General features: G+C 46.3%; 1 protein-coding gene across 1 annotated transcript in view; it reads right to left on the reverse strand.

Moving 5' to 3' along the window:
* Positions 1 to 23,514, reverse strand: part of IGLON5 (IgLON family member 5) — a 766,795-nt gene that overhangs the window by 123,443 nt on the left and 619,838 nt on the right. The window lies entirely within an intron of this gene.

Raw genomic sequence — 23,514 nt, forward strand, 5'->3', positions numbered from 1 at the left:
AGATCCAGCTCTCATACTTTTTCCGAAGGAAAAAGTCAGATGGAAAATCCGATCGGGTGTGGGCTCTATCGGACTAAGTCCAATAGAGCCCACACCCGATCCTATTTTTCATCTGACTTTTTCCATCGGAAAAAGTTTGAGAGCTGGATCTAAAATTTGCCGCCAAAATCCGATCTGACTTTTTCTGATCGTTTGTAGAGAATTCCAAGGGACAAAATGCCCCGGATGCTCAGATTAAAATTATGAGACCAAAGCTATTGGTTACTAGCCTCTACGTAGTCCCGTCGTACGCAACGAACGTCAGCTTGTTCCGAACAATCGGATTTTCCAACAACATAAACCGATCGGACCTTTCCGTTGGAAAAGGTCCATTAGAGTTTCCTTAAGACCAGGGGAAACCTTTCCATAGTCATTTTTTATTTAACGAGACCGGTAAACGATGGGTTTTCCTCTCATTTTGGAGCGATATCTTCTCATGTCCTTCTGTGTCTCGTGCAGGGAGTGAGGAATTTCCCAAATAGCAACGAAATTCCAACAGAAGGTCTCAATCTTTGGACATGGAGGAACCCTTCAAATAACCTTCCAGTCTCAGGGAATCCCTGCTCATAAATAAAATATCTCCAGCTCACAGTACATTAGCGTGATGTTCACTTGGAAGAACGCGACTTACATTTATGGTCACCAAGAAGAATCCCCCCTTACAGGTAGCTAAAATAAATAGGTTTTAGTGGTTACTTATATGGGAGGCAGAAACTGCTCAAGGAACCTTTGGAGGAACCCTCGTTGAGAAAAGCTGTATCAGAAAAAAAGTTCAGGATTACTACTTGAAAGGCTTGTTTACATTAGGCTGATCTGATTTCTGGGGAGAGTCCCCGATTTCAGGAGGCCATCCCCAGATAAAAAGTGTCCCCAGATTTGTCCCCCATTTCAAAAATGGAGTTCCTGGCCTTGGCGATCACATGACTAAAGCTGATCATGGGCTTGCTGAACCAGAAGAATTTCGATCCACGTATGGGCAGGCTGGCTTTACACAGGTTGTTCTAACAATTGACTTGTGTACAACCAGCCTGTCAGGTTTATCCTGAACGATTAGTACCGCCTGCTATAGCCAGCAACACTGATAATTGTATTCAAATGTGAAAAGGGTTGAAATTGAACTGCTAAGAGGTCCAGATAAAAATGGATTCCATTAAAGGTCAGGGGTACAATTCAAAAAGTAACAAATGCGTTTTGGGGGTCCAGGTGTCCTCTTCATCAGGGCTCCACTGGCAACAAAGTGAACTAAACCTACAATGGTATTTTTTCTGGTGTAAATTCAAAGCACAGGCCTAATCAGCAGCTTGTTTGGCAGCTCTCTTCACTGTCAGAATACAGTACCACAGCGGGATAGATTCCCCATCCATCTTGAATATGTGGATGGAGAAATTAACCCAACAGGTTGAATGAAAAAAAATAAAAATTTAACAAATAAGGTACGGCCAACTTAGCTCCATTACTGAAAGCTAGATCCACCATCCCAACCATGACACTACCTGCCTGGAGTTTGCATGTTCTCCCTGTGCCTGTGTGGGTTTCCTCCGGGAGCTCCGGTTTCCTCCCATACTCCAAAGACATGCAGGTAGGTTAATTGGCTTCTGTCCAAAATTGGCCCTAGTATATGAATGGGGACCTTGGATTGTGGGCTCCTTGAGGGTAGGGACCGATGTGAGTGTGCAATGTACAGGGATAGGGACAATTGTAGACAATCAGGTTGAACTGGATGGACGGTGTCTTTATTCAACCTAATTATGTAATTACACTATGTGATCCATCATAGTCAACGTCCTCATGAGTTTCCAAGGGTGCAGCATTTTTCCTCCCAATGACAGCAGCATTTTTTCCTCCAATGCAATGCCATTTTTACCTTTCATTGACACCACCGACACAGGGAAATATTTTTTCTCACACTGATGCCGGAGCATTTCTTCCTTTGCTGCTGTTAGCCCCATATTTTGCTCCGCTATTAACCACTTCAATACCGGGCACTTATACACCTTCCTGCCCTGACCAATTTTCAGCACTGTCACACTTTTAATGACAATAGCACGGTCATGCTACACTGTACCCCAACTAAAATTTTTATCATTTTGTTCCCACAAATGGAGCTTTCTATTGGTGGTATTTGTTTACCTCTGGGATTTTTATTTTCTGCTAAAAAAAAAAAAAAAAAAAAAAAAAAAAAAAAGATTTTGAAAAACATTTTTTGTTTCTGTTACAAAACTTTGTAAAAAAGTAATTTTTCTCCTTCACTGATGGGGCTGCACTGACGGGCACTAATAAGGCGGCACTGATAAGGTGGCACCGATGGTCACTGATATACGGCACTGATGGTGCACATAGGTGGCATGAATGGGCACTGATAAGCAGCACGGATTTGCACTAATGGATGGTACTGATGGATGCTAATCAGTGCCAAATAATGCCTGCCATCAGTGATGCCCATTGCGGGCACTGACTGGCATCCCTGGTGGTCTAGGGTGGCAAACCTGGTGGTGACATCCCTGGTGGTCCAGTGTGGGTGTGTGATAATCAATCAGCACAAACCCCCCTTGTCAGAGGAGCAGCCGATTGGTTCTCCTCTACTCGCGTCTGACAGACGCGAGTGAGGAAAAGCTGATCAATGGCTTTTCCTGTTTACATCATAATCAGCAGTGATTGGACACGGCTGATCACGTGGTAAATACAATTACACAGAGCGGGCAGCTCAGTAGGGGGATCTCCCAGTGCCCAGCGTGGCCGTAGTGTCATTCCCGCCTCCTCCTGGACCCGGCAGCACCTACGATGGATGTCAAACATTCCGCGGTGTCGGCATTGGACGGAGAGTGACGTCTGTCAAAGGAGCCGGGTCGCAGGGGCGGGGACTTTTTGTACGTCACTCGGCTGTGCTGGTGGGAGAGCGTTCCCTGTTGCCGCGGCTCGGGGCTAATAATGCATGTAGGGATTTTGAAACCTGGGGCTTTTTGGGGGGCACGCTCGGGGCTCCAGCCCCCATCAGCCCCCCCCCTCCTGACGGCACTGGGTGGGCTGTTCCTGATGTCCCCACGTTAAGAGCCAGTCTATGCACGTGATGATGTCAGGAAAAATCCACCGCACAAGACCGCGTTAAGCGGGAGCCACCGGGACCAGTCTTGTGCTGTGACATTTGGAGGATTAGGCGAGTATATCTCCTTCTCCAATCCCCTAGACAAAAACACCCGTGCAATGCTGGCACAGCCCCACTGCACGGAAATTCTTTTTTTTTGCCCGCAGGTGGGCTTTAAAGGGCGAAGGTCTGCTTTAAAGACATAGTTTGCCCCATTATTATCTCAGAGATTAGACACAATACTCAAATATGTGGCACAATCAATAACTTACTCCAAAAAAAATAAAAATATAAAAAAGGAGGTCTTATATACTCCTAACTTCCAATATGGTAGTATTTGTTTATGAATTATGAAATGTCACAACAATAATGCCATAGAGTAAAAAAGCATTGCAACAACTTGAATTTGTTGCACGCATCGATACTAACAAATTAAGGTTGAGCTCCGGCGCATTCGCATGCGCCACGTGCAGAGCCCGCCAGGAAGTCGGCGTAGCACTAATCACAGGCAGTGGGACATTGCCCGATCTCTGCAGCCGCGCATCGGGGCAATGTCTCACTGCCTGTGAATAGCGCAGCGCCGACTTCCTGGCGGGCTCTGCACGTGGCGTATGTGAACACGCCGGAGCTCATCCCTACTAACAATGAAAGCTTTCATGAATATGGTGCAAGGCTTCCGAACACACACACACACACACACACACACACACACACACACACACACACACACCAAAAATAAGGCTGCATTCACACCGGCGGCAGAGGTGCGGTAAAAACCCGGTGTTTGATCTGTGTTTTCACTGCCCAAGTCCACATTTACATGGCACACAGATTGGCGAGTTTAAATTGCTTTGCAGTGCGGCAATTTTAACTCAGCATCTCACCGTTGACAGGTGTCAAACACACCCGTTGAAGTCAATGGGACCATACCATACAACTGTGCGCCAAACAAGACTATGGCGGCTGCGGGTGTTAATGTAAAATCCTTGTTGGGAAGAGTAGAGAGACTAGGGCAGGGATATGCAATTAGCACACCTCCAGCTGTTACAGAACTACAGATCCCATGAGGCATAGCAAGACTGACAGCCACAAGCATGACACCCAGAGGCAGTAGCGGTGCGTCCATAAGGGCGCATGGGCGCCGCCCCCTCTATCACCAACAGATAGATTAGTGCAATGCATGAATCTATCTATGGCCGACGCTGCCACCCCCTATTCAGGTGCACCTTTTTGGGCACCGGAATTACAGCGGCGGTGGGGGGCGTTTTTGAAGCACCCGATTAGAGCCATAGGCAAAACACTTCTAAAACAGTGGCTTTTTCCTGGCGTCAGTATTGGCATTGCCATTCCTCACCCCGAACGCTCTGTGTGCATGAGGCCCAAAAGCATGGCCAAAATCAAACATGTTATGGACACATTATAAACCTACAGGCTTATTGTGACATCAAACATCACTATGATGTCATCACAACGCCAGTGGAATACTGCGCTTTAAAAAAAAAAATAATAATAATTTAAATAATCCCCAGAATAGGAGAAAACCAGACCCCACCATTCAAATATCTCCCAAAAATGAAACAAATACTGAACAGCTGATGCAAACGTTCATTAGGATTGTTCCATTGGGCTAATGTGTGTTATGTCAAGGCAGCGCCATGCATTTTCTGCCAATGTGCAGCAACCCATATTTGTGTGTGCAGCATTTTTTTACAGCACGATTTACAGACATATAAGTACCTGTAATAAATTCTAAATACATAAACACCCCATATTTTAAATGGCACCCCCAATGCAACAAGGTGGTGTATAGGGATGAGCTCCGGCGCGTTCGCATGCTCAACGTGCAGAACCTGCCAGGAAGTCGGCGCTGCGCTAATCACAGGCAGTGAGGCATTGCCCGATCTCTGCAGACGCGCATCGGGGCAATGTCTCACTGCCTGTGATTAGCGCAGCGCTGCGCCGCCTTCCTGGCGGGCTCTGCACGTGGAGCATGCGAACACGCCTGAGCTTATCCTTAGTGGTGCAATGAAAATGCAGAGACGCTCCACGTCAACACAAATGCAACGCCTGCGAGTGTCTGGATACTATTTGAAAATGAAGTGCAACCGCATTTGCTGCCCTGCGTTTCGGCATTACCATGCATTGAAAGAACATGCAGTCACGTTTGCGTTTTTACTATGCATTGCAACACAAGTGTGAAGGAGCCCCCAAAACTTTGCAGCCTGCATCAGAGTCATCACATCTGATCTTTCAGCATTTACAATATGTATATTACTCACATTTGCACGCAACGCGGCACTTTTATCTCTTATGAATGGCGCTCCAGCAGAGCGAAGTGACGTGTACGCCGGACATCAGGAAAGAATAAATACAGATTTGCATGTCGGATGATTTCTGGTTTCATATCACAGATCTAGGCTCACCTGCTGGAAGAGGCCCAGTAATAACGCACACACCTGTGTACACGGCTCACACACTTTGCTGCAGCCTCTGCCAATTTAACTCCAAAACTGCCAACAGCTTAAAGGCAACTTTTTTATTTTTTTATTTTGTGCCCCTTTGTGTCCCTTGGTGGTTTAACCCTTTCCTGACCAGAGGTCGAATTTAAAAAAAAATAAAAATAAAGCCCAAATGCACTTCCAGTTTAAATCCACTAAATATATTCGAGAAGCATCAAAACAAAATCAGTTTGAAATCTTAGAACTGGTTTTAATCAAGAAAACATCCACAGAGTAGAAAAGCCTGTCCCCTGCCAACATCCTGCAGAGAAGGACCCTTGGCTCTCCTGGTGTGGAAGCAGTTGTCTCTCCGCTGCGGTCTGACACGCCCCATGCTGGTTCCGAGCTAGAGCTCTCCAATCAGACGCAAGCGTGAGCTGTGCTTATTTCAGAACTATAGCATACCTCCCAACATTTTGGAGATGGGAATGAGGGACGCCTACTAGCAAATGTATGCAGGCATAGGCCACGCACCTTGTCACACCCCCTTAAAGGAGAAGTAACCAAAAAAAAGGTTAATTAAATCAACAAATGCTTTTTTTTTTTACCATTACTATTCCTTTATACTGCCTTTCAAAAGTCAGTATATTAGAATTCGAATGAAAGGTTCGGGAAACACTTTTTAAAAGATAAAAAGTGCATTTTATATACAACTACTATATAGATCAGACCAAAATGAGGGACAAATGAGGAGGAAAGAGGGACAGAGGGACTTTGTTCCAAATCAGGGACAGTCCCTCGAAATCAGGGACAGTTGGGAGCTATGACTATAGGTCTTAAGGCCCATACACACGATCGGACTTTTGGACAACAACGGTCTGACAGACCTGCTTTATCATACAATCTGACCGTCTGTATGCTCCATCGGACAGTTGTTGTTGCTTTTTCAACGGACAAATGTTCGCTGTGCATGCGCTCAAACTTTTCAACAACAAATGTCCGATAGAGGATAATCCGAGCATGTGTACACAAGTCCATTGGACTAAAGTCCAAAGTACAAACACGCATGCTCAGAACCAATGCTAAACATCAGCCAACAATAGCAGAAGTTGCCCAAAGGGTGGCGGTAAAGAGCTGAAAAACCACGTGATTTGGTGAAAGTTGGATGAAAATGTTCTGCTGTGTGTATGCAGAACAAGGTCACGGCCAATGCCCATTCAGACAAAAAACCACGGAAAAGTCTGATGGAAGTCCGATCGTGTGTATGAGGCTTTAGTCTGCATTCACACCTGAGTATTTTCAGCTCATAAAATGCTCCTAAAAAACGCCCTGAAAAACACCCAACAAGCAAAATCCCATTCATTTTAAAGGCACCTGTTCAAACCTGAGCGTTTTGTCACCTTAAGCAAAACGCCAGAAAAACGCCCTAAGCTCAAAAGGCTGCATTCACACTTGAGCGTTTCAAAGTTGCTCGTTTTTACCACGATTTTACTGCGATGTTGCCGCATTTTACCCAAGTTTTTACTGTGTTTTTGCCACAATTTTGTTCAGGTCACCAATGTGAAAGGCAGAAAAACGCCTGTAATCTGCGCAAAAGAAGCTCATGTTCTTTTTTGAGCTTAGGGCGTTTTTCAGGCATTTTGCTTCAAGTGACAAAACGCTCAGATGTGAATAGATGCCATTGAAATGAATGGGATTTTGCTTGGGGGGCTTTTTTTTTCGGGCGTTTTACGAGCGTTTTATGAGCTGAAAACGTTCAGGTACGAATGCAGCCAAAAAGAACATGAGCTTCTTTAGGGGCAGATTACAGGTGCTTTTCTGCCTTTTACATTGGTGACTTGAACAAAACTGCAGCAAAAACATGGCAAAATCGCAGTAAAAAATGCAGCAAAATTGCACGACTTTGAAACGCTCAGGTGTGAATGCAGCCTTAAGCTGGCCACACACTATATGAAAAATGGTCTGAAATTTGGTCATTTAGACAGTTCGTTCATTTTTCGGTCAGGTAATGGGCACAAAATCGATAATCGTTGTGACATTTTTGGGCCGAAAAAACGAAGGACAAATTTGGAAATTTTCTGGCAAACGAACGATAAATCGAAAGGTTAATGTGTTTCCCCTCCGAACTGTCTGCACTAAGTAGATGTAAAAAACAAAACAAAAAAAATGCGTTAATTGATGTCCACTGAACTATTTATGGGTCATTACATCATCACACTATCGTTTGCGCTCACAGCAAACTGTTCGTTTTCTGAAAATGGGTGTTTTTTTTTGTATAGTGTACAGTATGGCCAAGCATTAGGCTCTATTCACATCTATGCATGTTGCTTTTGAACGTTCCTGCAGTGCTTTTTTTTGCGGTGCTTGTCGCGTTTTTACCGTGATTTTCCTGCGATTTGCGTTTTCTTTTACACTGTTTATAAGATATTTTTTAATAAAAGACTTGTCAAAAACTGTCTACTGTATTTTTTCACACTACACTACTTTTTTTTTTTTACACTGTATATAGCTGGTTGCTAAGGAGGGGGCCTGGAAAGCTGCCTGCCACTTCCTTAAAGAGGAGGGGCCACCTTAAAAAAATAAATATTAAAAGTCAGCAGCTACAAATACTGCAGCTGCTGACGTTTAATAAATGGACACTTACCTGCCCCAGGGTCCAGCGATGTCGGCAGCAGATGAGATGACGGGCAATCGCTCTTCTCTCGGCTGACCCCGCCGCCATCTTCTGTCAGGGAATCGGGAAGTGAGGTGTTGCGGCTTCACTGCCCGGTTCCCTACTGCGCGAGCTGTGCTGCATGTCTTCACTGGTCCCCGTTGTGTCCTGGGAACTGTGTGCATCTGCGGCTAGCTATTCCCGGAAGTGGGTGCCGATACTTGGATTATACAGGTATCTGCACCCCCCTCCCCCCTGAAAGGTGCCAACTGTGGCACCGGAGGGGGGGGGGGGGTTCCGATGAGCGGAACTTCTACTTTAGAGTGGAGGTCCGCTTTAACAACCGATGAGTCATCAGCTGTCAGCAGGCTTTCCCGCTGAATGTAAAAAAAAAAAAAAAAAAAGAATTGGCAGATTAAATAAAAAAATAGCGCGGGGTCCCGGACTGCCCGCATTTTGCAGGTCTGTCCCGGGCAACTTCATTCCAGAACAATACATAGTCCCAGAATGAAACTGACACAGCCACCCCTCCCCCCAACCCCCATACCCGGGCCAATATGATGCCCCCAAAAAAGACCTCCACATCGCTGCTTTACTCACTGACAGCCACAATCCCTGCCCCCCCCCCCCCCCCCCTGCTTGTGATTGGAGAAATCATAAATCCCGCTTCCTGTGTCCAATCACTGCAGGGCAGCGTAGAGCCAAGCGTTGGAACAAGGTAAAACGGGTCTCGGCCCGGCCAGGACAAGTACTATCAGTAAGGTTGCCACCTTTTTTTCAAGTCAAACCCGAACAGTTTTGCGGCGCACAGCAATTTTTTTTTATAGTATAAACTATACATATATTTTGCTACTAAATAATATTTCTAATCATATGAACTTAATAACAAGAGTTCCCCCTTTACATCAGAGTTCACAGAGTTCCTCCTTTACATCTGAACTCGCAGAGTTCTCTTTCACTGTAAGGGGGGACTCTGATGTAGGGAGAACTCTGGGGACTCTGACATAAGGGATGCTCTGGGAACCCTGATTTATGGGGGAACACTGAGAACTCTGATGTACGGAGAGGACTCTGCTGTAAGGGGAAACACTGTGGCCTCTGCTGTAAAGGGTAACTCTGATGTAAGGGATACTCTGAGAACCCTGATTTGCCTTACTGTACTCACTCAGAGGCAGGAGGGGGAAGGGGGAGACTTCAGTCAGAAATAGGGATGGATGGTGAGCTCACTCACCCCTTGGCAGTCAGCACCTCTCATTCAGATGGATCTGAGGCTTCAAATTTCCAGCCCTCACTTTCCTTTTCTGAGGCACAGCGCCAGGGATTGGAGTGTGGGCAGACACAGAGGGGTAGGGATGAGGGGAAGAGGTGCAGATCAGGCCCTCTCTCCTCTCCCACCTGTATGTGTTTGGGGGGGGGGGGGTATGGTTTGTTAGTGCTGGCTTTGGGCAGTGTGAAAGAGAGTGTAACAGACACTCTCAGCTGCAACAACTGCAGCCAGCAACCCTGCTGGGAAGCCATAGTCCAGTCTAAATAATGTGTCCGGGTTTCAGACAGTCCGAAACCTGGACACATGATTTCAAACCCAAACTGTCCGGGTGAATCCTGGACAGGTGGCAACCCTAACTGTCAGTGAATGAAGTGGCGATGCGGAGGCCTTCTCTAGGGGCATGATCAATGCTTCTGGGTAGAGCGCCCCCCGCCGCCCCGGCTGTTCTGTGATTTGTTATAGCACAAGCTGATTTTTGGCAAGGGGGGGTCCCTGAATAGCAGTTTGGAAATGTGGTCACCCTAGTTTCCGTGCGTTGCGGGCGCCACTTTGCCACACAAGTGTGTTGCCTTTGTACATTGGGCTGCCATTCAAAATGAATGGCACAATGGTACAGTAATGCGTGTAACGTGCGTCATATGTACAAGCGTGTGTCTGCATGTAACCGCAAAGCAATCGTGTAAATGGGCCAACATAGCTTCTGTCTGGTTTATCAGGCAACGGCCCAAACCAATAATGAGAATCCATCGTCTTGTCGTACGATCACAGAGACCCCTCTTTGATTTATTTTTTGATTGTTTTTTTTTTACTCTTCATCGGAGAAAGCGACATGAATGATTCAGAGGCTCTCCGCCATAAAAGAGCGTCAAAACAAATGTCGTTCCCAGCGAGATGTGTTATCTGTGCGCCACCACCTTTATCTTCCTCCCCTTCATCTTTCCCTTTGTTGCCATTTCCACCGACAGCACAAAGAATGGAAATCCGCGGTCATTCCATATCCCCCCCTCCCCCCCCCCCCACCCCGGTCTCCTCTCAATAATCAGATAGAAAGACAAAGGTGATTATTGCCTCCCGTCATGAAAGCGCGTTCCGCCGCTCATACATATAGACAGCCGGCGGGAGCCGCAGGGGGCCTGCAGAAGGATGGCGGCCGACCGAAGAAAGCAAGATATTGTTTTCTAAATGAATTGGAGACGCCGAGTGTAATCAATGAACACTTCGGCTTTCATTCTTTGTAGCGAGAGATGAAACCCGGCCAAAATCCTTCTTTATTTATTATTTTTTGGGGTTTTGGGCAGAGCAGAGAACACTCGGATCTGGTGATCGGTGAATCAATCGCCTCCAAATCCAAACTGGCCGCCAATTGGGCTTCATGAACCGATTGGCTCATCATTAGTTTGATGCTCCCGTCACACACCCGCCATGCCTGCTGACTTGTGTTGCGTTCTGGCCAGGGCTGGGACAAAGTGTGGGCAGAGGGGGGCGGCTGCCCTGGGCACTGCAGTATCATGTGAGGTGGGGGCATCACAAGGAGATGGGGGGGGGGGCGGCTGCCCTGGGCACTGCAGTATCATGTGAGGTGGGGGCATCACAAGGAGATGGGGGGGGGGGGGGGGCTGCCCTGGGCAATGCGGTATCATGTGAGGTGGGGGCATCACAAGGAGATGGGGGGGGGGGGGTGGAAGTGGGGGAGAGGATTTGTGCTTGGAGGGTTATGCCACGTACACACAACTGGACTTTCCGATCGTGTGTGGGCTTCATCAGACTTTTTTTTTTCAAAAATTCTGACGGACCTAGAAATAGAACATGTTTTAAATCTTTCCGACAGAATCAATTCCTATCAGGAAAACCGCTCGTCTGTATGCTATTCCGATGGACCAAAAGCGATGCAAGGGCAGCTATTGGCTATTGAACTTCCTTTTCTAGTCCCGTCGTACGTCATCGCGTTATAAACAAACGGAGTTTGGTGTGATCGTGTGTAGGCAATTCCGTCATATAATCCGATCGGACCTTTTCCATCGGAATTTCCGACCGTGTGTACAGGGCATTAGAAGCCTCCAAACTCCAGAACTCAATCCAGGAGTTATCAAACCTGAATAAAATTGCAAAACAGGGACCCAGGGTTAGAGGCGTTGTGCCTCCCAAGACTCTTTGAAGCCTCCAAACTCTAGGAGCTTATCTGAGCGTTACCAAACATGGAGAAAACAGCAAAACAGCGACACAGGGTTAAAGGCTTCAACCCTCCCAAGAATCTTTGAAGCCTCCAAACTCCAGAACCCATTCCAGGAGTTACCAAACCTGAAGAAAACTACAAAACAGGGACCCGGGGTTAAAGGCGTTGTGCCTCGCAAGACTCTTTCAGCGGAACTCAGTCGGGACGACTGTCAGAGTTTATTCTGCCAGAAAGTCCGGTTGTGTGTATGCGGCATTAGAGAATTTGTGCTAGAAAGGGTGATTATTTTTTGCGGGGGGGGGGGATGTGCTCTGGCAGTGAGGATTTTAGTGGGGGGGGGGCAAATTTGTATTGGGAGAAGGGGAGATTTATGCTTAGGGGGTAAGCATGCAGATTGGTGTGCATTTTTTTTTGTTGGGGGGGGGGGGGTGTGCTTGGAGGATTTTTTCTGGCAGTGGGAATTTTAGTGGGGGGAGGCAGATTTGTACTGGGAGGAGGGGGGATTTATGCTTAAGGGGTAAGCATGCAGATTGGTGTGCTTTTTATTTTTATTGGGGGGGAATTTATTCTGGTAGTGAGAATTTCAGCGGGGGGTGCAGATTTGTACTGGGAGGAGGGGGATTTATGCTTAGGGGGTAAGCTTGCAGATTGGTGTGCTTTTTTGGGGGGGGGGGTGTGCTTGGAGGATTTTTTCTGGCAGTGAGCATTTTAGCAGCGGGGAGGGGGGAGATTTGTATTGGGAGGAGGGGGGAATTTAAGCTTAGGGGGTAAGCATGCAGATTGGTGTGTTTTTTTTGTGGGGGGATTTTTTCTGGCACTGAGAATTTCAGCGGGGGGGGGGATTTGTACTGGGAGGAGGGGGGGTTTATGCTTAGGGGGTAAGCATGCAGATCGGTGTGCATTTTTTTGGATGGGGGATTTTTGCTGACTTATAATGGTCATGCATCTTGGGGTGGGGGGTGAAGTTTGGAATGATTGCCCCGGGCTCTAGCTTACCTTGCAATCCTTTTAATTTTAAATGTTGTGCAAAATATTTGTATTGTGCATGTGGCGCCATTCATTGTCAGGCTTCATTCAAACTTGGGCAGATTTGCTGCGATTCTGCCTGCGATTTCAAAAAAGCCCAGGTGTGAATGACAAATCGCACACGCACCTTTTTTTGGGCATAGAGCCAAATAAATTGCTGTATTTGTAAATTCCAAAGGCCAATATAAAGGAATAGTAGCTTATTTACAGCACCTTTTGGCACTTTTATTACGCGTTTTGCCACACGCAGAAACGTGTGTCTTCAGGCTGTGTTTTGGGGGTACCATTAAGGCTGAACTCACACCTGGGTGTTTTGAATCGCCGGCGGATTTGTTTGCAATTTCAAAACGCACCAGGGGCGAATGATTTGAATGGCACCTAAAAACGTGCGGTTCTGCTGCGATTCTGCAGCGATAAATCGCGGGCAAACCGCATCGCGTCAAGCGATAATAATCGATCGTGATAATGGGCGGGGTGCGAAGTGGTTACTAAAAAGTTATGTGGATGCAACTTTTATTAGAAAAAAAAAAAACACAAGGATCGCTGAGTAGGGATAATCCTACAGGACTGGTTTATATGTGTGTTAGTGTGGACTTGCCTCTCTATAGCACTCCTGCCTTGCAGCACTGAGGTCCTTGGTTCAAATCCCAACCAAGACACTATCCGCGCTTGCGCTGGTTTCCTCCGGGCACTCCGGTTTCCTCCCACATCCAAAAAAGACATGCTGGTGGTGGGCTAATTGGCCCCTGGATGTGCATGTATGTGTGATGTGATAAGGACTTTAGACTGTAAGCTCCTGGGGGCAGGGACTGATGTAAATGTACAGTATGCAAAACTTGTCGGCGTTATATAAATATCTGCGCACCTCCCAACTTTTTTGAGACGGGAATGAGGGACACCTATCAGCAAATGTATGCAGGCATAGGACACACCCCCTTGCCACGCCCCCTTAAAGGAGAATTGTGCAAAAAAAAAAAAACAACAAGATTGGTTAAACCCACAAGGGCTTTTTTTTTACCACTACTATTCCTTTATATTGGCTTTTGGAATTTACAAAAGCAGCAATTTAGAAATAAAATGAAAGGTTTAGCACTGGGAAACACTTTTGATAGATAAAAAGTGAATTTTATATACAACTCTATAGATCAGACCAAAATGGGGGACAAATGAGGAGGAAAGAGGGACAGAGGGACATTGCTCCAAATCAGGGACAGTTGGGAGCGATGTAATAAACGATAGCTTAGAGATTCAATCGCTCCAAGCCCTGCTGCACTGGTCAGCGGGTCCCCAGCCTGGAACAAGCATGCGGTCAGTGAAGTGTCATGGGCCCCAGATATGCACAGTCTTGCTTGGAATCAGCATGACAGCGATTAGTTAAAGAAGCATAGGGACCGTCTTCGTAATCCCACCGTGACACGTCCCCTTCCAGCATTTTTCGGTAGCCAACCGTGCAGCCAGAGTTTGCGGATGTAGCTTAAAGGCAGCCAAATATGTCGAACAAAATATTCAAACGATTGCACGCAGTTCTTTCTGCACTGTCAGCTGTCACCGAGGCGAGGCGAGGAGCGGTTGCTGAACTAATTTGGGCTGCCTAACGAGAACTGCGACTGGCGGCTGCCTCCCATAGAAAGCAAGGGGGCTGTCGCCACCTAGAGGTCACAGTAAGTACAGTTCCAAAAGACTTTGGGCAGAAAATTCATATTCTGTGGCTATGTTACAGGGGACCTTTAAATTCTGGATATATTATTATTATTATTATTATTATTATAATACAGAATTTATATAGCACCAACAGTTTACAATATAAAGGGAGACGATACCGTTATCATATAATAAAGTAAAATACAAGAGGATTAAAAGGGCCCTGCTCCTAAGAGCTTACAATCGAATGCATCACTCCCAACTGTCCCTGATTTAGAACAATGTCCCGCTGTCCCTCTTTCCTCCTCATTTGCCCCTCATTTTGGTCTGATCCATATAGTTGTATATGAAATGCATTATTTATCTAACAAAAAGTTTTTCCCAGTGCTAAACCTGTAATGAGCCCCACCGCAATGCTGCAGCACCAGGATGGAGAGGAGGGGAAAGGGCTAATTAATATGTCATTTACTGACCCCTTCCTTTTCTAAATAAACACAGTGATCAGGCTCACTTTAATCATAGTTACATAGTAGGTGAGGTTGAAAGAAGACACAAGTCCATCAAGTCCAACCTATGTGTGTGATTATATGTCAGAATTACATTGTATATCCCTGTATGTTGTGGTCGTTCAGGTGCTTATCTAATAGTTTCTTGAAACTATCGATGCCCCCCGCTGAGACCACCGCCTATGGAAGGGAATTCCACATCCTTGCTGCTCTTACAGTAAAGAACCCTCTATATCAGGCATGTCCAAAGTCCGGCCCGTGGGCCAATCGCGGCCCGCGGCCCGGTTTTGAACGGCCCGCGGTCCGGTTTTGAACGACCCGCCTGGTGTGCTGCGGGATCAGGGCTGTCAGATGAGCCGATCCCCTGCACTGTGTGAAGCTCCGTCGGCTTCAAAAGTGAAAGTAAAGTGCAGGGAACTGTGATGTGCTCTCTGCTTCCCCCTACAGTGCAGTACCCGGCTGAATGAGGAAGCTGGAAAGGTACTGTACTGCAAGTTAGATTTGTTTTAAAAAGGCTTTATTTATGTGTGTGTTTGTGTGTGTGCGCATGTGTGTCTGTATGTATGTGTGTGCATGCGTGTCTGTATGTATGTGTGTGCATGCGTGTCTGTATGTATGTGTGCATGTGTGTCTGTATGTATGTGTGCATGTGTGTCTGTATATATATATGTGTGCATGTCTGTATGTGTGTGCATGTGTGTATGTATGTGTGTGCATGTGTGTCTGTATGTATGTATGTATGTGTGTCTGTATATGTATGTGTGTCTGTATGTGTGTGTGTGCATGTCTGTCTGTATGTATGTGTGTGTCTGTATGTATGTATGTATGTGTGTCTGTATGTATGTGTGTCTGTGCATGTGTGTATGTATGTATGTGTGTGCATGTGTGTCTGTCTGTGTGTGTGTCTGTGCATGTATGATTGTATGTGTGTGTGTCCATGTATGTATGCGTGTGTGTGTATGTATGTATGTATGTATGTATGTACATGTATGCATGTGTCTGTATGTATATGTATGCATGTATGTGTGTGCATGTGTATGCATGTGTCTGTATGTGTGTGTGTGTGTGTGTGCATGTCTGTATGTATGTAAGTATATTGTATGTGTGTATGTCTGTGTGTATGTATATGCATGTGTCTGTATGTGTGTATGTCTGTGTGTATGTGTATGCATGTGTCTGTATGTGTGTGTATGTGTCTGTGTGTTACAGACCCCCCCCCCCCATTCTTGTACCATCAGAACTGCTTTTGTGGGGCTTGTGTGTGTGATAGCAGCCAGGACTGCTGCTCCTCTGAAAAGCAATCCATACACAGATCGCTTTTCAGAGGCATTTGAAAGGTGGTAAAGAGGCATTATGTTGCCTCATCTCCACCTGTTTTAAGCCCGTAAATGTAGCATCACTATACCGCAACTGTGCAGTCCACACAGTTGCGGCGTAGTTGCAGTGCAGGCCCATTCACCCTGGGCATACCGCCAGCTGCAGCCACAGCATGTGTACACCCCCAGCTGCTCCCTCTGCAGCTAAAGGGGGAGAATTTGGGGGTGGTAAAAACAGCTTAACCATGTAGTTTTACTGCCCCTCCAATAAGCCCTTGGTTCACATCTGCATGGCTGCATGCTGTGTGTAGGGCAGCCCATGCATTTCACTGGGCTTCCCTACCCACAAAAATGCAGGGAAAGAAGTCCCCACGTTTCCAATGTGTGCGGTACTATTAAGAATTAACGGTACCCCTAAAGAGCAGAGCCTTCATCTGTGTGTCAGGAACGAGCACGGCAAAGGCAAGAGAATTCTTGTTGGGCAGTATATGAGTGCTCGAACGACTGAATTTTAATGGTTCGAAGAATGTCAGGCAAAATGGTCGGCCCTCACACATGTTCACTTCATCGGATCTGGCCCTCTTTGAAAAAAGTTTGGACACCCCTACTCTATATAGTTTAAGGTTAAACCTCTTTTCTTCTTTAATTTTAATGAGTGCCCACGAGTCTTGTTAAACTCCCTTTTGAGAAAAAGTTTTATCGCTATTGTTGGGTCACCAGTACGGTATTTGTATATTGAAATCATATCCCCTCTCAAACATCTCTTCTCCAGAGAGAATAAGTTCAGAGCTCACAACCTTTCCTCATAACTAATATCCTCCAGACCCTTTATTAGCTTTGCCCTTCTTTGTACTCGCTCCATTTCCAGTACATCCTTCCTGAGGACTGGTGCCCAGAACCGGACAGCATACTCCAGGTGCGGCCGGACCAGAGTCTTGTAGAGGGGAGAATTATAATTTTATCTCTGGAGTTGATCCCCTTTTTAATGCCAATATTCTGTTTGCTTTGTTACTGTAGCAGCAGCTTGGCATTGCATGCCATTGCTGAGCCTATTATCTACTAGGACCCCCCAGGTCCTTTTCTATCCTAGATTCCCCCAGAGGTTCTCAGTGTATAGATTGCATCATATTTTTGCCACCAAATGCATTCTTTTACATTTTTCTACATTGAACCTCATTTGCCATGTAGTTGCCACCCCATTTATTTGTTCAGATCTTCTTGCAAGGTTTCCACATCCTGCGGAGAAGTTTTTGCCCTGCTTAGCTGAGTATCGTCCGCAAATACAGAGATTGAACTGTTTCCCCCATCCCCATCCTCCAGGTCGTTTATAAACAAATTAAATAGGATTGATCTCAGCAAAGAACCCTGAGGGACCCCACTACCTACCCCTGAACATTCCGAGTACTCCCCATTTATCACCACCCTCTGAACTCGCCCTTGTTGCCAGTTTTCAATCCATGTACTCACCCTATGGTCCATGCCAACGGACCTTATTTTGTACAGTAAAGGTTTATAGGGAACTGTGTCAAATGCTTTTGCAAAATCCAGATACACCACATCTACGGGCCTTCCTTTATCTAGATGGCAACTCACCTCCTCATTGAAGGTTAGTAGATTGGTTTGGCAAGAACGATTCTTCATGAATCCATGCTGATTACTGCTAATGATACCGTTCTCATTACTAAATTATTGTATATAGTCACTTATCATCCCCTCCAAGAGTTTACATACTATTGATGTTAGGCTAACTGGTCTGTAATTCCCAGGGATGTATTTTGGACACTTTAAAAAAATAAAAAAAAAATAAAAGATAAAATATATATATATATATATATATATATATATATATATATATATATATATATATATATATATCATAACTGCGTTTACTATGCTTCAATTTGTGAACAGGAAGCCTCTCAGCACAGAGCACTTCCCATTCATTCACTGTCCCATGTGGCTGAGGCTGCAGAGGAAGGCGTGTGTGTTTGAGCTTTGGGGTGCACACCCTAATACAATAAACTGCGCACACCTATGGATCCAGATGCGGGTACAGCCTACTAGACTCCGCCTGTAATTAAAATATCACTTTTGGGTGGTTTGACCCTTTAACACGTGCAATCACTGAAAGTCTTCTGTCCATCGAAGCCGGGATCCAAGAGGGCACCATGTCTCACTTACCCCAGACACAGGGGTCCGATGGACTACACCCAGGGGCGGACTGACCATTGGGCCACTCGGGCACTGCCCGAGGGCCCCATGCCACTAGGGGGCCCCGTCAGGGTTGCCAGCCTCAGTAAAACCAGGGACAGTATGCAAAAATCAGTGTTTTATTTTACATCTGTCTCTGAAATGTCCCTTACCGACATCCTTTTGGTCTAAAAATCCTTAGATTATAGCTGCCCCACCTCTACAGTACCTACCTGTCTAATTGCCTGGGGGCCCCATGAGTTGTCAGTCCACCCCTGACTACACCAGCAGTGAGGTGGAGAGTTATCAGCAGCAGCAACTCTAATAACCCTCCTCCTTGGTGTCTACAGCAACATCGCCCTCTGTGCCTGCTGTGGGTGACAATACGGCAGTTAATTCAACTCAGGCCCTCACCAGGAATATCTTTGAAATTAGATCTGGTGTAATTTATGCATTTACGTGTCTTTTTTTTTCTTCATAAATTACATGGGAAAGTTTTACATTTTGGGTATAGTTCCACTATACAGCTGAACTCCAACCTTCCCTTCAGTCTTGCACAGTTGTACCGGCTCCTCTGCTGTACTGAAATGGCTTACTATGGTTTCACTGCACACTGTGAGCTTCTCACAATGTTCATTACAAGCTGCAGCAAGTCAGATGGAACCCGCCTCACATCCTGGCTGGAGGACATCCATCATTATCTAATGGAAAAAAAACACAATAATTGTTGCGCTAAATCAGTGGTCATTAACCCTGTCCTCGGGGTCCACTAACAGGCCAGGTTTGTAAGATAACTGAAATACATGACAGGTGATATCATTTTCTGATCAGTGATTGCCGTATTCTAGTCTGCATCTCCCCCCAAGGTAATACATAAAACCTGGCCTGTTAGTGGGCCCTGAGGACAGGGATGATGACCACTGCGCTGAGGCCCCTTTCACACTGAGGCGCTTTGCAGGCGCTAAAGTGCTAAAAATAGCGCCTGCAAAGCACCCTGAAAGAGCCGCTCAGTGCACTCCAAAGCCTGAGGGCTTTCACACTGGAGCGCTGCGCTTGCAGGACGGTCAAAAAAAGTCCTGCAAGCCGCATCTTTGGAGCGCTGTAGAAGCGGTGTAAAGCGACCCTTCCCATTGAAAACAATGGGGCAGCGCTTCAAACCCGCCTGCAAAGCCCCGCTGCAGTGGCGCTTTGCAGGCGGTTTTAACCCTTTTTCGGCCGCTAGCAGAGATTAAAACTGCCCCGCTAGCGGGCAATCAGCGCCGCTAAAACGACGGTAAAGCGCGATAAATATAGTGCTGCTTTACCGCCAGCGTGCTGGGCGCCCCAGTGTGAAAGTAGCCTAAAGCCGCGTACACACGAGAGGACTTATGTCCGACAGACTTCCGAAGGAGTTCCGTCGGAGTTCTGCTGGAATTCCGACGGAGTTCTGACAGACTTTTCGGCTGAGCGGACTTGGCCACACACGATCACACTAAACTCCGACGGATTCGAACGTGATGACGTACGACTCGGCTCGAATAAGGAAGTTCATAGCCAGTAGCCAATAGCTGCCCTAGCGTCGGTTTTAGTCCGTCAGACTAGCACACACACGAGCGGATTTTTCGAAGGGGACCGGGTCCGGCGGAGTTCCTTCGGAAAAATTTGAAGCATGTTCCATATTCTAAAGTCCTTCGGACTTTGGCGAGTCAAAAGTCCGTTGCAGCCCACACACGATCGAATAGTCTGACGGACTCAGTCCTTCAGACTTTGGATGTTGAAAAGTCCGCTCGTGTGTACGCGGCATAAGGTTTTCCAGCAGGCAAAGCTGTGTCACGGGGGTGATGAGGGAATGATTATGATGTCAGGATCCTGAACATATACATAGCTCCCAACTGTCCCTGATTTGGAGGGACTGTCCCTGATTTGGAGCAATGTCCCTCTGTCCCTCATTTTGGTCTGATCTATAGAGTTGTATAGAAAATGCACTTTTTATCTATCAAAAAGTGTTTCCCAGTGTTAAACCTTTCATCTGATTTCTAAATTGCTGCTTTTGTACATTTTAAAAGCCAATATAAAGGAATAGTAGTGGTAAAAAAAAAGCCCTTCTGGATTTAATTAACCTTTTTAATTAAGTGTATAAAAAATGCACTTTTTATCTTTTAAAAAGTGTTTCCCAGTGCTAAACCTTTTATCCAAATTCTAATATACTGACTTTTGAAAGGCAGTATAAAGGAATAGTAGTGGTAAAAAAAAGCACTTGTTGATTTAATTAAAGTGGTTGTAAACCCTTACAAACCACTTTGACCTACAGGTAAGCCTAGATTAAGGCTTACCTGTAGGTCCAAGAAATATCTCCTAAACCTATACGGTTTAGGAGATATTTACCTGAAGACAGGCACCGCTGAAGACAGCATCGCGCAGGCGCACTTGCGCATGCGCGGGAGTGACGTCATCACTGCTCCGGCGAATCACAGCGCCGGAGCAGCGAGACCCACCAAGAAGATGGATACTTGGAACTACAGGGGACAGCGGTGACTTCGCTGGCTCCTGTGTCAGGTAAGTGACACATAATGGGCTACTATGTGATGCATAGTAGTCCATTATGCTTTACCTTTGCAGGGAATGAAAGAGGAAGTAAACCCATCAGGGTTTACTTCCTCTTTAAAGCGGGGCTCCACCCTAAAGTGGAACTTTCGCTCATCTGAACCCTCCCCCCCCTCTGGTGCCACAGTTGGCACCTTTCAGGGGGGAGGGGGGTGAGCATACCTGTCTAAGACAGGTATTTGCACCCACTTCCAGGCATAGACTCCCACAGGAGTCTATGCTGTTTCCTGTCCCACCATTCCTATTGCGCTGCGCGACTCGCGCATGCGCAGTAGGGAACCGGAAAGTGAAGCCGCGATGCTTCACTTCCTAATTTCCTCACCTAGAATGGCGGTGGCAGCAGCCGAGATCCGAGCGATCAATCGCTCTCGGCTGCCGACATCGCTGGATCCTGGGACAGGTGAGTGTCCATTTATTAAAAGTCAGCAGCTGCAGTATTTATAGCTGCTGGCTTTTAAAGCGGAGGTCCACCCTAAAGTGGACCTTCCGCTCATTGGAATCCTCCCCCCCTCCGGCGCCACAATTGCCACCTTTCAGTGGGGAGGGGGGTGCAGGTACCTGTACAGTACAGGTATCTGCACCCACTTCCGGGATAGCTCTCTGCGGAAAGGGGCGTAGATTACGCCCCTTTCTGAAAGTCCCCCGCTGCCTACTGGGAAACACACAGATCCCAGAGGCAGCGGGGTCCATCCTTATTGCGCAGTGCGACTCGCGCATGCGCAGTAGGGAACCGGGAAATGAAGCTGAAAGGCTCCACTTCCTGATTCCCATACCCAAGATGGCGGCGGCAGCACCCGAGAGACGAGCGCGCTGGGCGGGTAAGTGTCCTTATTTTAAAAGTCAGCAGCTGCAGTATTTGTAGCTGCTGGCTTTAAAAAAAAAAAAAATGGCGGAACTCCCGGCGGACTCCCGCTTTAATATTTTTTTTTGGAGGTGGAATCCCTCTCTTTTTTTTTGGTTAATTCTCCTATTGGGGGTGTGGCAGGGGGCGTGTCCTATGCCTACATATGATTGTTAGTAGGTGTCCCTCCTTCCCATCTCAAAATGTTGGGAGATATGCATATAGTCCAAGTTCTGACCAATGAGCAGCAGAAAGTCAATATATGAATAAAATAATGTTAGGATTTACTCTTGGTAGGGGTAATGGGTTTTTAAAGGATCACTAATGCTGCGTACACGCGACCGGACTTTTCGATGGACTAGGTCCAACGGAATGAATCCGTCAGATATTACGATCATGTATGGGCTCCAGTGGACTTTTTTTCCCCAAAAGTCAGACGGACCTAGAAATAAAACATGTTTCAAATCTTTCCAACGGACTCGAGGCTGGTTGAAAAATCCGCTCGTCTGTATGCTAGTGTGACGGACGAAAACCAACCCTAGGGCAGCTATTGGCTACTTGCTATGAACTTCCTTATTCTAGTCCGGTGGCACGTCATCACCTTTGAATCCGTCGGACTTTGGTGTGATTGTGTGTGGCCAAGTCCGTTGATTCGGAAAGTCCATCGGAACTCCGCCAAAAGTCCATCGGGAAGACCATCGGACCTAGTCCGTCGAAAAAGTCCGGTCGTGTGTACGAGGCATTACCCTTTCCTCCTCCGCCCCCCGCCCTGCCCCTTGTATTTATTGGATTTCTGTACTTTCCATGTTTGAGGTTTACAACCACTTTAACCACTTCAACTCTGGAAGATTTGGCTGCTGAATGACCGGGCCATTTTTTGCGATTTGCCACTGCGTCGCTTTAAATGACAATTGTCGTATGACGTTGCACCCAAACAAAATTGACGTCCTTTTTTTTCCCACAAATAGAGCTTTATTTTGATGGTATTTGATCATCTCTGGGGTTTTTTATATTTTTTGCGCTATAAACAATAAAAAAAGCCACAATTTAGAAAAAATTACAATATTTTATACATTTTGCTATAAAAAATATCACCATTTTTTTTTCAAAATAATTTTTTTCTCTCCGTTTTGGCCTATATGTATTCTTCTACATATTTTTGGTTAAAAAAAAAATCGCAAAAAGCGTATATTGATTGGTTTGCGCAAAAGTTATAGCGTCTACAAAATAGGGGATAGATTTATAGAATTTTTTTTTTTTTTACTAGTAATGAAGGCAATCTGCAATTTTTATCGGGACTGCGACATTACGGCGGACACATCAGACACTTTTGACACATTTTTGGGACCATTGGCATTTATACAGTGATTAGTGCTATAAAAACGCACTGATTACTGTAAAAATGTCACTGGCAGGAAAGGGGTCAACACCAGGGGGCGATCAAGGGGCTAACTGTGTTCCATGTGTGGGTTTCTAACTGTAGGGGGAGGGGACTGACCTAGAGGAGATGACAGATCGTGATTCCCAGCTATTAGGAACTCACAGAACAGATCAGGGATTTATGTGTTTACACACACACATCCCCGTTCTGCCTCCCGTGCCTGCGATCGCGCCTCCCGTGCCGACGACCAGGAGCATAGGCACCCCCGACGTTTAGCTACGACAGTTCGCGGGATGGTGCCGACCTGCCGCAGTATAATGAAGATGGCTGGTCGGCAAGTGGTTAAAGCTTTGAAAATCAGGGGCGTAGATAGGGTGG

Source organism: Lithobates pipiens, unplaced genomic scaffold (assembly GCF_037356315.1).
Source record: "Lithobates pipiens isolate NorthernLeopardFrog02 unplaced genomic scaffold, aLitPip1_a1.2 Scaffold_27, whole genome shotgun sequence".
Taxonomy (NCBI): Eukaryota; Metazoa; Chordata; class Amphibia; order Anura; family Ranidae; genus Lithobates; species Lithobates pipiens.